Source organism: Amblyomma americanum, chromosome 3, assembly GCF_052857255.1.
Source record: "Amblyomma americanum isolate KBUSLIRL-KWMA chromosome 3, ASM5285725v1, whole genome shotgun sequence".
Taxonomy (NCBI): domain Eukaryota; kingdom Metazoa; phylum Arthropoda; class Arachnida; order Ixodida; family Ixodidae; genus Amblyomma; species Amblyomma americanum.
In genome coordinates, this window is record NC_135499.1 from 20474748 (window position 1) to 20490362 (window position 15615).

The 15615-nt window shown below is 46.8% G+C and overlaps 1 protein-coding gene and 1 long non-coding RNA gene across 9 annotated transcripts in view; one reads left to right on the forward strand and one right to left on the reverse strand.

Moving 5' to 3' along the window:
• The window catches only part of LOC144124469 (telomere-associated protein RIF1-like), a 395573-nt gene that overhangs the window by 358849 nt on the left and 21109 nt on the right, over nucleotides 1–15615 (forward strand). The window lies entirely within an intron of this gene.
• Nucleotides 2611–6393, reverse strand: LOC144124472 (uncharacterized). Its single transcript, XR_013313192.1, has 3 exons — nucleotides 6335–6393; nucleotides 3949–4002; nucleotides 2611–2739 (listed from the first exon to the last, which is right to left on the reverse strand). It is a non-coding gene; the product is annotated as an uncharacterized LOC144124472 (long non-coding RNA).

The following is a 15615-nucleotide window of genomic DNA, read 5'->3' on the forward strand; positions in this document are numbered from 1 at the left end:
TTTTCAATGCAAAAACGCATAAGGTCGACGTTCCGTTTCGGGCAATCGTCTCGGAGAAGAACACGTGGCAACAACATGTGTCATTTTTTCTGCAACGACACCTTTCGTCCCTGTGCCTGAATGATCCATTAAGGATTCCAAATTCCGCTACGCTTGTTTCTTTCCTGAAGGATCACAACCCAGGAAGCCGTGTCGCCTTCAGTATTGATGTCATGGACTTATATTACAGCCTCCCGCATGACAAACTGTTGAAACGTGTAAAAATGTGCATTACAGAAGATAATGATGAGCTAGCCTTCGTCATGAAGTGTGGTCTGACAGTTGAAAGCTTCCTAGAGCTACTCCGTTTTTACCTGTGTTCGACCGTCGTAGGTTGGCAGGGCAAACTGTATTCACAGAAGGCAGGAGTATGTTTCGGGTCAAGCGTCGCCCCGGTCCTTAGCGAAATATTTTTGATGTACGTGGATAGGGACCTCGAGAGGGAACTATCGGGAATGCACCTAAAGACCGTTAGGTATGTGGACGACTACCTGGTGTTTACTGAACGCGATCGCTTAACAACGCGCATGGCTGACATTTTGAAGGTTTTCAGAAAATGGGGAGCAGGGCTGGAATTCACCTTCGAGGCACCTTCCGAGGAAGAGTTGCAGTTCTTAGATTTGCGCCTGCGATTCAGTCCCGATCATGTCTGCTGGAAGTATAACCCCAGATCTACAAAACCGCTCCTTAGTTCCCACTCAGGTCATTCCAAAATTGTAAAAAATGGTATTATTAGTTCCTGCCTCCGTAATTCCTTGACAAAATCCTGTCACCATTCTCTCAGCGACAGTTTTCAATCTCAGCTATCCAGAATTAGGCTTGCCGGGTACCCAAGTTTTACGGTAAGCGACGCCTGCACTCGTTTGCTCAAGTGGGTGAAACAGCAGGACACTCAGCATGCACGTAACAACCAACAAGAAAAAAAGAAAAAAGTTGCTATACTTCCTTATCTACATCGTATCACCCATGGGCTAAAAAATGTGGCAAATAGATATAAGGTTAATGTAGCAATATCAGCTCCCAACAAACTAAAACAGTTGTGTCCGGCGATCCAAAGGGAGAAGGAACGGTCGAGAAAAAGGAAAGGTTGTGGCACCGAGCACAGGAACAAGCTCATCGCTTGTCGCAAAGGAGTTGTGTACAAAATTCCACTCTCCTGCGGAGCCCAGTACATTGGGCAGACAGGACGATGCCTAGATAAAAGGTTACAGGAGCACAAAAATAATCTGGAAAATGACAAGGAACTTTCTTACTTGGTCAGGCACTGCAAAAAGTGTGAGGTAATGAAAAAGAATAAGAAAGAATGCACGGCCATCTGGTGTAGCACGAAGGTGCTTTATACGCACAGTGAACAGACCACGCGGGAATTAATGGAAGCCTTTTATATCAGTCAAGAGGCCAGTTGTGTCAGCAAAATGTCAGTCATTCTTTGTGACAAAGAGATAGCCTTTCTTGGTGGCATTTGAGCGTCGTATGCATCTCTGCCTCTTGTTTTATCGCTTTTAGTGTGACATGTCATGTACTTTGTCTATGTGATTTTTTCTCTATAAACACCTGGTGTTGCCTAATAAACTTTAGTTGAGAGTCAGCGCCCGTCCTGTGTCCTCCTTCATCTTGTCCTACGTTGTTCGCGCTGTTTTACTAAAGATGCATCTATACCAACTCGCCCAAATGAACGTTCTACTTAGCCATATTTGTTAGTCAATTCATTCATTTTGTGTTTAAACACTGACCAGTTTGTGTGGATGTCTTGTTCGTCAAATGATTCCTGATAAGAGGAAAAAAGGCCTCCAATTCCGCGTTCAAGGCCTCATAGTTTCCTTTGTTGTAAAGAGAAATTGTTTTTTGGGAAGTTTCTTTTGTCATTGGAGAGAAATTAAAGCATGCATGAATAACTTTATGATCGCTGATTTCACGGAGGTAAGTGATAGCGTTGAGGCTATCGGGGTACCTAGATAGTATGAGGTCAAGAATGTTAGCAGTATCTCCGGCGATGCGTGTAGGCTGTGTTACTAGTTGCGCTAGGTTAAAGTTTAGGCAGACATCCATAAATTCACGGGATTCATCCTGTCTAAAAACAGGTTGATGAGGAGTAGACCAATTTATGCCAGGATAGTTGAAATCTCCAATAAGGAGGTTGTGTGCCTTAGGGTGTCTAGTTTTAAGTTCGTTTAAAATTTTCTGCAGTTTACGGGGGAATTCGGGACTATTATGAGGGGGTCTGTAACAAACTCTAATTAATATAGATACTGGTGTGGCTCGGCAAAGGAGCCATAGTATTTAGAGGTCTGATGTGATGTTGATGTGGGAACACTGTAACTGATTGCTTGTAGCAATAAGGACGCCACCCCCTCGAGAGCTAGTGCGATCAGCATGGAAAAGATTAAAGTTTGGTAAGTTGCAAAGAACTTCAGAGTCGCTTATACTATCAGTCAGCCATGTCTCTGTCAAAACGAGCAGATTGCTGCCCGTTGAAGACACGAGACTGGACAGAAGATCGGTCTTTGAAAGCAGGCTGCGTACATTTTCATTTCATTTCATTTAATTACCATAAAGGCCCCAAAAGAGGGGTGTTACATAAGGGGTGGCAACAATTAAAAGCACAGATTCACAATAACAGGAAAGTTTTTACATTTTCAGCGAAAAGACTTGGGCAAGTGATGATGGCAACGTTGTTTGGAAGGCCGTTCCAGTCTGCGGCTGCACGAGGAAAGAAGGAATTAGAAAAAGTGACGGTGCGTGAGCGTGGACGGGCAACTTGTAGGTGATGGCTGGTGCGATGAGATATGCGTGCTGGGGGAAGAATATAAGGTGCGACATGCATAGGGCTGTGGAAGACTTTGTGAAATAAAGACAGGCTGGCAATGCGACGGCGGAGCGATAAGGGTGATAATCTGGATGCTGTTTTTAAGGAGGAAACGTTGATGTCATAAGAGTACGATGAATGAATGAAGCGAGCAGCGCGATTTTGAACAGATTCGAGGGCATTGATGAGGTAAGCTTGATGAGGATTCCAAATGGGCGATGCAAATTCTAGTTTGGACCTGACGAATGATTTGTAAGCTAACAACTTGACATGTTTTGGAGCATGGTGAAGATGGCGCTTGAGGAAACCTAGCGTCTTGTTTGCTGACGATATTATGTTAGTAACATGCAAGCTCCAAGAAAGATCGCTAGAAATTGTTATGCCTAGGTACTTGTATGACTGAACTAGTTGTACGGGAACTTCTAATATTTCGTAAGAAAAAATTAGAGGATTACGGCGGCGGCTGACGGACAAAAGATTACATTTACGTGGGTTAAGTTCCATTAGCCACTTATTACACCACTCCTGAACAGCATTGAGATCATTTTGAAGAGAAGTTTGGTCAGCAGTGGAGAGAATAGCACGATAAAGTACACAGTCGTCAGCGAACATGCGTATGTTAGATGTTACGTTTGAAGGCAGATCATTAATGTACACGAGAAACAGTAGTGGGCCAAGCACAGATCCCTGTGGAACGCCTGACGTTACTGGGAGTGAGTTAGAGTTCTTATTGTTAACGGAGACAAACTGCGTACGATTAGTTAAAAACTTTTCAATCCACTTCAAAATATGGGGGTGCAAATTTAGTTGGGAAAGTTTTATCAGGAGGCATTTATGGGGTACTTTATCAAAGGCTTTTGCAAAATCTAAAAATACGATGTCAGTCTGTAGATTACAATCAAGATTAGCATGCAGATCGTGAATGAACGTAGCAAGTTGGGTCTCGCAGGAATAACCCCGACGAAACCCGTGCTGAGCAGGTTGAAAAAAGTTGTTCGAATCAAGGAATGCCATGATATGGGTATAGATGACGTGTTCCATGATTTTGCAGGGAATACAAGTTAGAGAGATGGGACGGTAATTAAGTGGCGAGTTCTTGTTACCTGATTTGTAGACTGGAACGACCTTCCCAATTTTCCAGTCTATGGGCAGTTGACCTGTGAAGATTGACTGAGCGAATAACAAGCACAACAGAGATGAACATATATCTTTGGTATTAATCAGTATTTTAGCGTTGATATTGTCAGTTCCTGCAGAGGATGAAAGTTTATTGTTTTCAATTAGTGACGAAATTCCTGCTGAAGAAAATTTAAGAGAAGGCATAGTATCTTGAATAACTGGGGCGTTTGGAGGAAATGTCGGATCTGTTTCATTAGTAAACACGGAAGAAAAGGCTGCGTTGAACATATTGGCGCATTCTGTTTCGCATACAATTTCACCCGAACCATCGGTGAGGGAAATAGTTCGTGTGTGCGGGGGGTTAATGACTTGCCAGAGCCTACGGGGGTTAGTTGACAACATTTTAGGCAGATCGGAGTTGAAAAAGGTGCGCTTGGCTTCTCGAATACTTGATAAGTACGTTTTTTCGGCTGCGTAATATTTGTTCCAAGCGTCCTGACTAGGAAGCAACTTGGCCGATCGGAAAAGACGCTTCTTTTTATTTTCAAGGCGTCTGAGTGTATTTGTGAACCATGGGTTTTGAGGGTTAGTTCGTATATTTATGTTCGAAATAAACCTGTCGACCAAATCGTCGATTTTCCTCTTAAACAAGGACCAGTTATCATGAATGGATCTTTGATTAAAGTTAGATTGAAATGCTGGCAAAAATGCGCGAAGTTCATTATTTATTGCTGTATCGTTTCCTTTATCGTATAATCGGATAGTTCTTTTAGTTGTTGCGCGTAAGGATGGTTTAATCGTGAAACCAGGATGTATGACGTGATGATCGCTGACGCCTGGTAGATACGTGATAGAATGAACGCATTCAGGGTTATCCGTTAGTAATAGATCTAGAATATTTGCGCAGTCTTCGGTTACACGAGTTGGCTCGGATACAGTTTGAATGAGATTAAAATCAAGGCAAACGTCTAGAAATTCATTAGCATCCTTATTACCTGTAGCGGTTAGATTATTCCAGTCGATACTCGGAAAATTGAAGTCTCCGAATAGGAGAGTGCATGTGTTAGGGTGTTTAGCTTTAATTTCATTCAATGCGTTATTAAATTTTCGCGGGAAATCTGGGCTGTTAGGAGGCCTGTAGCAAACGCCGATCACAACTGATTTAGGTGAAGCGTGGCATAAAACCCATATTATTTCTATATCTGATGAAAGGTTAATGGCTGAGCATGATAGGTCTCGAGCGGTGGCAATCAGTACCCCTCCTCCCCTTCGGTCTGGGCGATCTTTGCAAAAAACACAGAAATTTGGCAAGTCAGCAAGCACTTCACTATCGGAAATATCGCTGTTAAGCCACGTTTCTGTCAAGACTACTATATTACTGGCAGATGAAGTGACGATATGGGAAACAATGTCGCGCTTTGAAATGAAACTTCGCACGTTAGTAAAGATTGCTGACAATGAAAGCGCTTCTTGGTGTACATGCCTAGAACGATCTGTCGACAGGGGCTGAGATGGTTGCTATTTTACCTCTTTGACTGTTAGTGATGATTCATCGAATATGTAGCGTTTAGGACCAATGTGTAATGTTTTGAAGCGCAAAGAGAACTTATCGGATACCGATTTGGCAAAGGCTACAAGATGTTTGCGGGCGTTACGGACGGGAAGGGAGAAGTCTTCGCCAATACTGTAGTTGGTGCCTTTCAGCTTATTGCCTAAGGAAAGGATGCTTTCTTTAGTTTTCGATGACGTGAATTTAACGATGATTGGCCTGGTGCGATCAGTAGAGCGGCGCCCGAGGCGGTGAGCACGCTCGATTAGATTGGGTTCGATGGCAAAACCTAGTTGAGTGGAGCAATGGCGAATGACTGTTTCTTCCGCGTCTGCATACGTTTCAGGGGGGTTAGTGTCAGGAATATTGTAAAAAATGAGATTGTTACGGCGAGACCGATTTTCTGCATCGTCCATACGTGCTTCCAGTTTGTCGACCTTGCAGGTAAGTTCAGTGTTTAATGTTTTCAGGGCGTCGATTTCAGAATGGAGAGTAGAAAGTGTGGCGTAGTGTGATTCTAGAGTGTCCATGCGCTTGTTTAAGTTGGCCAAGGTTGTTTCGGTAGTTTTCAGTTGGTGTTTAATGTCCTGCAGATCTGAAATTAATGTAGCTTGTCCGGTAGTTAGTTTCTGGAGCTCGGAAAGTATGCTGTCGTAACGGTCGGGGCCTGGGTTAGTTTCAACATCGCCTGACAATAGTAAAAGAAAACGAAGAACACGTGAACATTCGGCAGCAATACTACAGCAGCACTGAGGGCTCGGCAGCTGCATTAAAAAGTAGTTACTGGTTTTTTTAGCAAATAGGGAAAACTTATTACTAACCTGCATTGTGAAAAGTATCGGATTAGTAGCCTGCGCTGATGCACAGCTACCGAGCCCACAGAGTGGCGGCAATGACAGCAGGGGCTTTATATGGCTGATAGAATTATCAGATGATGTTCTTGGTGATGGGACTGGCCACTGATGGTCCAAGATGACGTCCTCTGGCGGCGATGAGGGTAGGCGATGGGGCAGCAACGGTGATGGGGCAGGTGGAAGGAAAAGGCCTTTTTCAAGGAACTTCGGGGCGGCGGTCAAAACTGATGAACAGGAAGCAGACGGTAGAGCGGCGAAAATCAGTTGCACAGCGAAGGCAAACACCTGCATTGTGAAAAGTATCGGATTAGTAGCCTGCGCTGATGCATAGCTACCGAGCCCACAGAGCGGCGGCGATGACAGCAGGGGCTTTATATGGCTGATAGAATTATCAGATGATGTTCTTGGTGATGGGATTGGCCACTGATGCTCCACGATGACGTCCTCTGGCGGCGATGAGGGTAGGCGATGGGGCAGCAACGGTGATGGGGCAGGTGGAAGGAAAAGGCCTTTTTCAAGGAACTTCGGGGCGGCGGTCAAAACTGATGAACAGGAAGCAGACGGTAGAGCGGCGAAAATCAGTTGCACAGCGAAGGCAAACACCTGCATTGTGAAAAGTATCGGATTAGTAGCCTGCGCTGATGCACAGCTACCGACAGACAAATATTCTCTCGAGGGGTGGTATAGCAAATATTAGATTTGTGACGGTGGCGAGATAAGCGCTATGGTATTTTTGTAACCGTTTCTGTGGCAGCATCAAAGGTGTAGCGTTTTTTTTTCGAGAAAAAGTGTCTTGTACCGCAGGGAGAACGGTCCAGTTTCTGCTTTTGCAAACGCGACAAGGTGTTTGCGTGCTTTTCGAACAGGAAGGGAAAAGTCTTCTCCGATGCTAAAATCGGTGCCCTTCAACTTGGGCCCCTCTGAGAGGATAGTTTCTTTTGTTTTAGAGGACAAAAATTTTACTATAATCGGCCGTCGACGGCCTACCTCATAGCGGCCCAAACGATGTGCACGCTCAATTTGACTTGTGTCCAAGGTTATCTGTAATTTGTCATGACAATGGTGGATTATTAATTCTTCTGATTCGACGAGCATTTCGCGCGAATTAGAATCCAAAAGGCCATAGATTATCAAATTGTTACGTCGTGACCTATTTTCGGTGTCATCTAACCGAGCTTCAAGGTTAGTAACAAAAGCAGCAGTCTTAGCAGAGACAGATTGGGCAGATTGTAGATCGGTTTTGAGAGTAGAGAAACCCTGGAAAACACTTTCTAGGTCAGCTACGTGCTTACTCAAATCAGAAGTTGTTATGTCAATAGAACGCATCTGACACTTAAGGTCCTGTACATCGGTGATTATTTGGTCTTGACCAGTTGACAATGTCTCCAGCATAGCAAGAATACGGTCCAATTTATCAGGACCAGGGTTCGTCTCAGTGTCGCCCGACAAGAGCAGGAGGGATTTTATAACACCAAAACATTCATCAGCGACAAAAATGCAACACTGCAGGCTCGGCAGCTGTAGCAGACAGTAGTTACTAGTTTTTTTAGCAAAAAGGCAATATGGTTTACTGACCTGCATAGCGAAAATCAGTGGATGAGGAGGCTGTGTCATGGCACAGCTACCGAGCCCACAAAGCGCGGGCGGGAAGCGGTGCTTCTTATACGCTGGCAGGAACGATGTTGTCGCTGCCTCTTGCGCTTTCCAACCGGTGTCGAGGATCCAGTGAGGGGGCGCAGCTTTTATCGACGCTTCCGAGGCGCCCAAAGCAAAGGCTCGGTCGTTCCCGTTGTAGAATGGCAAATCCAGCTCTGGTAGGACGACCCATGAAAAGTTGAAGAGTGCTGGCAAGACGTATGCGAAGGTAGGCACGAGCACCTGCATAGCGAAAATCAGTGGATGAGGAGGCTGTGTCATGGCACAGCTACCGAGCCCACAAAGTGGGCGGGAAGCGGTGCTTCTTATACGCTGGCAGGAACGATGTTGTCGCTGCCGCTTGCGCTTTCCATCCGGTGTTGAGGATCCAGTGAGGGGGCGCGGCTTTTATCGACGCTTCCGAGGCGCCCAAAGCAAAGGCTCGGTTGTTCCCGTTGTAGAATGGCAAATCCAGCTCTGGTAGGACGACCCACGAAAAGTTGAAGAGTGCTGGCAAGGCGTATGCGAAGGTAGGCACGAGCACCTGCATAGCGAAAATCAGTGGATGAGGAGGCTGTGTCATGGCACAGCTACCGAGCAGAGCTTTAAAGTTAATCAATAAGAAGTATAAGGTAGCCCACATATGGAAGTTTAATACGGACGGAATTGAGTATGCTCTAAAGAATGCAGGTAGCCTAAAAGTGGTGAAGAGGAAACTAGGCATATGCAAAAACCATAGGTCTGCGTTGAGAGACAAAGAGGGCAATGTCATTAGCAATATGGATAAGATAGTTAAAGCAGCCCGAAGAGGAAAATATGCAGTGCAAAAAACGCATGGACGACAGAAGAAGGACAAACACAAACGCTGACTTGTTTATCTTCTATTGTCCATGCGTTTTTTACGCTGCATATTTTCCTCTTCTGTGATGAACCAACAGACCCAAATTACCACCTTTTAAAGCAGCCGAAGAGTTCTACTCAAATCTATACACCAGCCGATGTAATCAGAACATTAATGAGAGAGACAGTAACGCACAGCACTGGGACATCCCTCCAGTAACAGAAAAGGAATTCAAGAAAGCTTTAGGAGCAGTGCAAAAGGGGGAAAGGATCAGGTAACAGCAGATCTATTGAATGATGGAGGGGAAATGGTGCAAGAACGACCATCCACCCTGTATTATACGCAGTGCCTTATGACCTCGAGCGTACCAGAAGTTTGGAAGAATGCTGACATTGTCCTAATTCACAAGAAAGGTGACATCAAGGAATCGAAAAATTACAGACCATTCAGTGCACTGTCCGTTCCCTACAAGGTATTTACTAAGGTAATCGCTAATAGAGTCAGGGCAACCTTAGTCTTCAGTCAACCAAATGGTCAGGCAGGCTTCCCTAAAGGGTACTCAAGAGTAGATCATATTCACACTGTCATTCAGCTGATAGAGTCATGTGCTGAATATTACCAACCCCTATATATAGTCTTCACTGATTACGAGAAAGCATTTCACTCAGTAAAAACCTCAGCAGTCATTGCAGAATCAGGATGTAGAAGAGACTTATGTGAAAATACTGGAAGATATCTATAACAGCTGCACGGCCACCATAGTCCATAAAATCGGCAATAAAATTCCCATAAGAAAGGGTGTCAGGTAGGGAGGCACAATATCGCCAATGCTGTTCACCTCCTATTTACAGGAGGTATTCGAGACCTGGATTAGGAACAGTTGGGGATAAGAGTTAAGGGAGAATACCTTAATAATGTGCAATTTGCTAATGACATTGCTTTGCTTAGCCACTCAGGAGATGAACTGCAAAATATGATCAGTGAGTTAGATAGGCTGAGTAGTACTGTGGGTCTGAAAATTATATTGTCAGAACTCGGTAGAACCCCGAGGAGAGCTGAAGGTAAAACGGTTTACTGGTTAACCAGAAAAAGTCCCTGCGCACTTCAGCTTCTTCTTCTTCTTGCCTCGTGCTCGTAGACCAAGTCTTCATCTTTGGCGTCTTCTTGCATGTGGCATTTGCCCCCCTCCTCAGGAAGCATCGTCTCGATGGTAACAAAAGGAAGTAGGAGGTCAAGATCGGTCCGAGTAGTACGGCTTCATACGTACAACATGGACGATGTCGACTTGTTGCTGGCGTCGCTTGGATGTCGATAAGCCGTCCGGCACCACCTCATACGTGACGTCGGTTAAACGTAGCAGCACAACATAGGGCCCAAAGTACCGCCGTAATAATTTTTCGGAGAGTCCACGACGGCGAATAGGCGTCCAGACCCACACTTTGGCGCCAGATTCATACATGACATGTCTGTGGCGAAGATTGTAGTGTCGTGCGTCAGCCTCCTGCTGAGTTCTGATGCGCACACGCGCTAGTTGGCGAGCTTCCTCTGCGCGCTGTGCGAATTCCTCGGCGTCCTGATCGACATCGTCGCCGTCGGCATTCGGGAGCAGCATGGCATCGAGCATAGTTGTCACTGGTCAGCCATGAAGAAGGCTGAAAGGCGTCATGCGAGTGGTGTCTTGTTGTGCCGTATTGTAGGCGAACGTGACGTAGGGAAGAATTTCGTCCCAATTCTTGTGGTCTACGTCCACGTACATACAGAGCATGTCTGCGATTGTCTTATTGAGGGGTTCCGTCAATCCATTGGTTTGGGAGTGATAGGCCGTTGCTTTACGATGACTGGTACCGCTGAGGCGGAGAACGGTTTCCAAAAGCTCGGCCATAAAGGCAGTTCCTCGGTCAGTTATAATGAGTGCCGGAGCGCCATGCCTGAGGACAATTGTGGAGTTCGCTGACCGTTCTTCGAACGAAGACTGAGAAAGGCCGCGCCAGTGTCGGCGCCGCGTGCCGCATCAAAGGGAGCCGTCTGGTCTCTACTTCCTCCGTCTTGCAGCGGACGTCCTTGTTTACCTGCGCCGCCTCGGGCATAATCCGCCTTGAAAAAGCCTAACCAGATACAGCTGTCGACATGTGTGCGTCGTCAAGGGGTGACGAGACTTCGGCGATGCGGGAGAGATACAGCTGGGTGGGGACCGAGTTCTGGGTGACCAGGAAACGGATTATTCCCTTAACGACTGTGTTCTCTTAGTTGCTGTCAACAACCTGAGTCATCGCCTCGACGGCACATGTTTCTAGCATCTGTGGTGCCGTGGGTGGCGTGGGGAACGGAAGTCGCATTTGTGTTGTTTGTGTGGTTTTTTGAAACCTCCTTCCCAAATGTTTTAATCAGAACTTTTTCCCCAATCTCTGATCAGTGGGCGGACCTTACTTTCCTTTCCCTAACCACTGATTGGCAAGATGGGTCGTTTGTTATCTTATTGGTTGCTGTCCCCGCTAAGGCGGAGACAGAGGGTTTAAAACCAAGCGCTCTGGGTTGAGCGGAGGCTGAATTCGTCTGATCCACGATTTAGTCATGTAAATAGTTTTCTCCTTGCTTTGTTTCTTGTTGTTTTTTTACCTGTGTTGTAAATAAATAGTTAACTTTCTCCTTTCCTTGAGTAATGTGAATGTTTGCGAGTAGAACCACCGGGTCATCAAGAAACCCCGATTTCATCATCAAGTAGTTTCCTCTCATCACCACCGGAAGGGGAAACACAACTGGCGCAGTCGATACAGGATCGCAACTTCTTTCTACTCAAGGCATTGGAGGGAAGGTGAGAAGAACAAGTCGGTGGACAAGCTGTTTGTCCTAAAGGAGAAAACGTGAAGCTGCGTCGAAAGACTGACGTTGAAATCTTCAGGATCACGGGTAGAGTTCGAGAGGACGTCGGAGGCTCAAGTCAGCGAGGAGCTGAAGGAGCCGGGCAACAACAAGCCATCGAGGGTTCGAGTCAGTGAGCTGCTGAAAAGAACCAGGCGTCCACCTCGAACGGGTTCGAGTCAGCGAGCTGCTGAAAAGTAACCAGGCGACCATGTCAAGCAAGTCAAACTAGGCAGAAGTCAGCGAGCTGCTGAGAGATTCAGGGCTCAAGTCGTCCGCATCGAGGAGCCTGTCGTCATCACTGAGGACGACGAGATCACCGGGGCAGAGAGCAACCAGTAAGGTAGGAGACCTTTCTGCTTTCTCCGAGTTCACCATGTCAGTGTAGTGTTTAGTGCTAGAAACGGTAGCATAGAAAACAGAGATGGCTGCCATACGGTATGATTGGGAGGGCATGATGCGAAGCGTTGAGCAGGAGGAGGCAGAAAAGCTGAGTGAAATTGAAAATTTGAAACTCCAAATTGAGCTGGAAATGAGAAAATTGGCACAAATGCAGATGAAATTAAGACAGGGGACGAAAGTCGATAGCGAGGCCTTATTCGCAGCAGTTCAATGTTTTAACTGCATGAAATTTGGGCATTCGATGATTGAATGTTCGAAAAAGCAAGAACAAGATAGTCCCGCGGTGAGGAGAGAGGTGTGCGAGCTAGTAGCTCAGGTGGAGGTACCGGCGCCTGATAAACCAAGTTCCCATTCGGAGATGGCTGTTGATAAGGTCAGTCAACCAGACAGAATTGACGATCTGGCATGCCGCAACTTGGAATCCGAAGGTCAAAATTCTGAAGCCTGTGTGGATTCAGGGACCGAAATTACAAAATGGCAGTGTGCGGTTCTCCAAAGAGCACAAGCTGATCTAATGTTGTGTGCCGTGCCAGAACAGATCGCTGAAGGCATAGAGGCGTTAGTCACACCTGTGAAGCACGCGCTGTCAGAGCGAGCAGATATAGAGCACACCCAGGAGGCGCAGGAGTGTACTTCTCGTGAACAAGAGTTGAACATTGTGCAAGAGCTGGTCGGAGCTAACTCTGAAGCAGCGGGAACGCGCGAGGAAGAGCTAAATCAAGATATGATAGCGGGCACACTCCTTGCAGGCGATGGTAAGCTAGCTGCCACAGATGAGTTGGTTAGCCAGCTGGAGGTTACACTGTGCGCAGCGACAGCAGATGTAGCTGTAGGTGTAGGGAAGTTGATAACACTTAAGACGTCCGCGCTGCTAGAGCAGGCAGAAAGGGTGCAGCTGCAGGAAGTAAATGAGAAAACTAATGTCGAAGAGCATTTCAAAATTTAGCACGAATCTGTTAGCGAAAAACCTGAGGCTTCAGTAGAGCTTCAGGCTGATCCGGAAGCTGCAGATGTTTATGCAGCAGATTGGGAGTTAACAGCGACAGCTGCAGAGAGTTTCACAGCAGGTAGGGAACTCCGAGATTCGGATACTGCATTCATACCTGCAAGTCTAAACATGAAGCATAATACCTCATTGCCAGAAGGGCGGAACCAAGCTGGTCAAGGTAATTGTGGGACAAGAATGCTCAAGAAAGTTGTCAATGCAGATCCGAAAGCGGCGGCAGCCGTTGCAACCGGCGATATGCCGGATAATTCGAAATGTAGAGCCAATCTGGTTCACAAAGCTAAAAAGAAACATGAACTTCTGTTTCGAGATGTAGGCGGCTAGAAATCATTTCTGCCAATTTGGTGCACCGATCTGACATGGTGGATTCTGGAATGTGCAGATTGGTGTCCTAACTTTGTGTGTGCGGATTGAATTAACCGCAATGTGCGCGCGCGTGTGTGTGTTTGTGGACTGATGGAACAACCGAGCATACATGGGTGCGCGTGTGTAACTTTGTTCCGGGAAACTGTGGCTGGACTTTTATGTCACACTGACAGCAAGTGTCCGCGTGACATTCTTGGTTGGGAGGCGTGGAGTTCGCTGACCGTTCTTCAAACGAAGACTGAGAAAGGCCGCGCCAGTGACGGCGCCGCGTGCCGCATCAAAGGGAGCCGTCTGGTCTCTACTTCCTCCATCTTGCAGCGGACGTCCTTGTTTACCTGCGCCGCCTCGGGCATAATCCGCCTTGAAAAAGCCTAACCAGATACAGCTGTCAACATGTGTGCGTCGTCAAGGGGTGACAAGACTTCGGCGATGCGGGAGAGATACAGCTGGGTGGGGACCGAGTGCTGGGTGACCAGGAAACGGATTATTCCCTTAACGACTGTGTTCTCTTTGTTGCTGTCAACAACCTGAGTCATCGCCTCGTCGGCACATGTTTCTAGCATCTGTGGTGCCGTGGGTGGCGTGGGGAACGGAAGTCGCATTTGTGTTGTTTGTGTGGTTATTTGAAACCTCCTTCCCAAATGTTTTAATCAGAACTTTTTCCCCAATCTCTGATCAGTGGGCGGACCTTACTTTCCTTTCCCTAACCACTGATTGGCGAGATGGGTCGTTTGTTATCTTATTGGTTGCTGTCCCCGCTAAGGGCGGAGATAGAGGGTTTAAAACCAAGCGCTCTGGGTTGAGTGGAGGCTGAATTCGTCTGATCCACGATTTAGTCATGTAAATAGTTTTCTCCTTGCTTTGTTTCTTCTCGTTTTTTTTACCTACGTTGTAAATAAATAGTTAACTTTCTCCTTTCCTTCAGTAATGTGAATGTTTGCGAGTAGAACCACCGGGTCATCAAGAAACCCCGATTTCATCAAGTAGTTTCCTCTCATCGCCACCGGAAGGGGAAACTCAACTACAATGTTCTCAACGAAGAACCGAGCTGCTTCGGCGGCGGTACCCCTGGGCAGAGCCTTTGTCTCCGCGTAGCGAGTTAGATAATCGGTGGCGACAATTATCCATTTATTCCCGGCAGTAGACGTCGGAAATGGTCCCAGGAGATCCATGCCAATTTGCTTGAAAGGTGTCTTTGGCACTTGAAGAGGGTGGAGTAGGCCGGCTGGTTTTTCAGGGGGTGATTTACGACGTTGGCAGTCTACGCACGTCCTTACATAGTGCTTCACTGTCGCCGGTAGTTTTGGCCAGTAGTATCCGCGCTGTACTCTAGCCAACGTGCGGGTGTAGCCTAGGTGGCCGACGGTTGGCTCGTCGTGACACACTTGCAAGACTTCCGTGTGAAGAGCTGTTGGGACGACGAGTAGATGACTGTTCCCCCCAGGACGGAAGTTCTTCTTGTAAATTACGTCGTTGCGAAGAAAGAATGACGAGTGGCTGCGGGCGAAAATCTTAGGCACATCCTTAGTTCGCTTCTCCTAGAAACCAATAAGAGGGAGCAATTCCTCTCTCTGCTGTTGGGCAAGAGTTGTGTTATCTATGACTCATAAAAAAGCAGTGTCTTCATCGGTCATTGTGGAGGGTCCGACTGGTGATCGCGAAAGGCAGTCAGCATCCACATGCTTCTTTCCGGATTTGTAAATAACCGTCATGTCGAACTCTTGTAACCGAAGGCTCCAACGCGCGAGTCTCCCTGAAAGGTCCTTTAAGTTCGTCAGCCAACAGAGAGAGTGATGGTCGCTAACGACTTGAAAAGGGCGAGCGTACAAGTAGGGGCGGAATTTCATAACCGCCCATACAACTGCAAGGCATTCTTTTTCTGTTGCCGAGTAGTTCACTTCAGGTTTAGACAGAGTCTTGCTGGCATAAGCAATCACTTTTTCCACACCATCCTGGCGCTGCACCAATACAGCTCCTAAACCCACATTGCTTGCATCGATATGAAGCAGGGTAGGGGCGTCGTCATCAAAGTGCGCAAGGACAGGTGGCGTCTGTAGGCGTCTGCGGAGTTCATTAAAAGCTTGGTGCTCTTCTTCACCCCTGCGAAAGACAGCGTTGTCGCGTGTCAGTGAAGTTAAT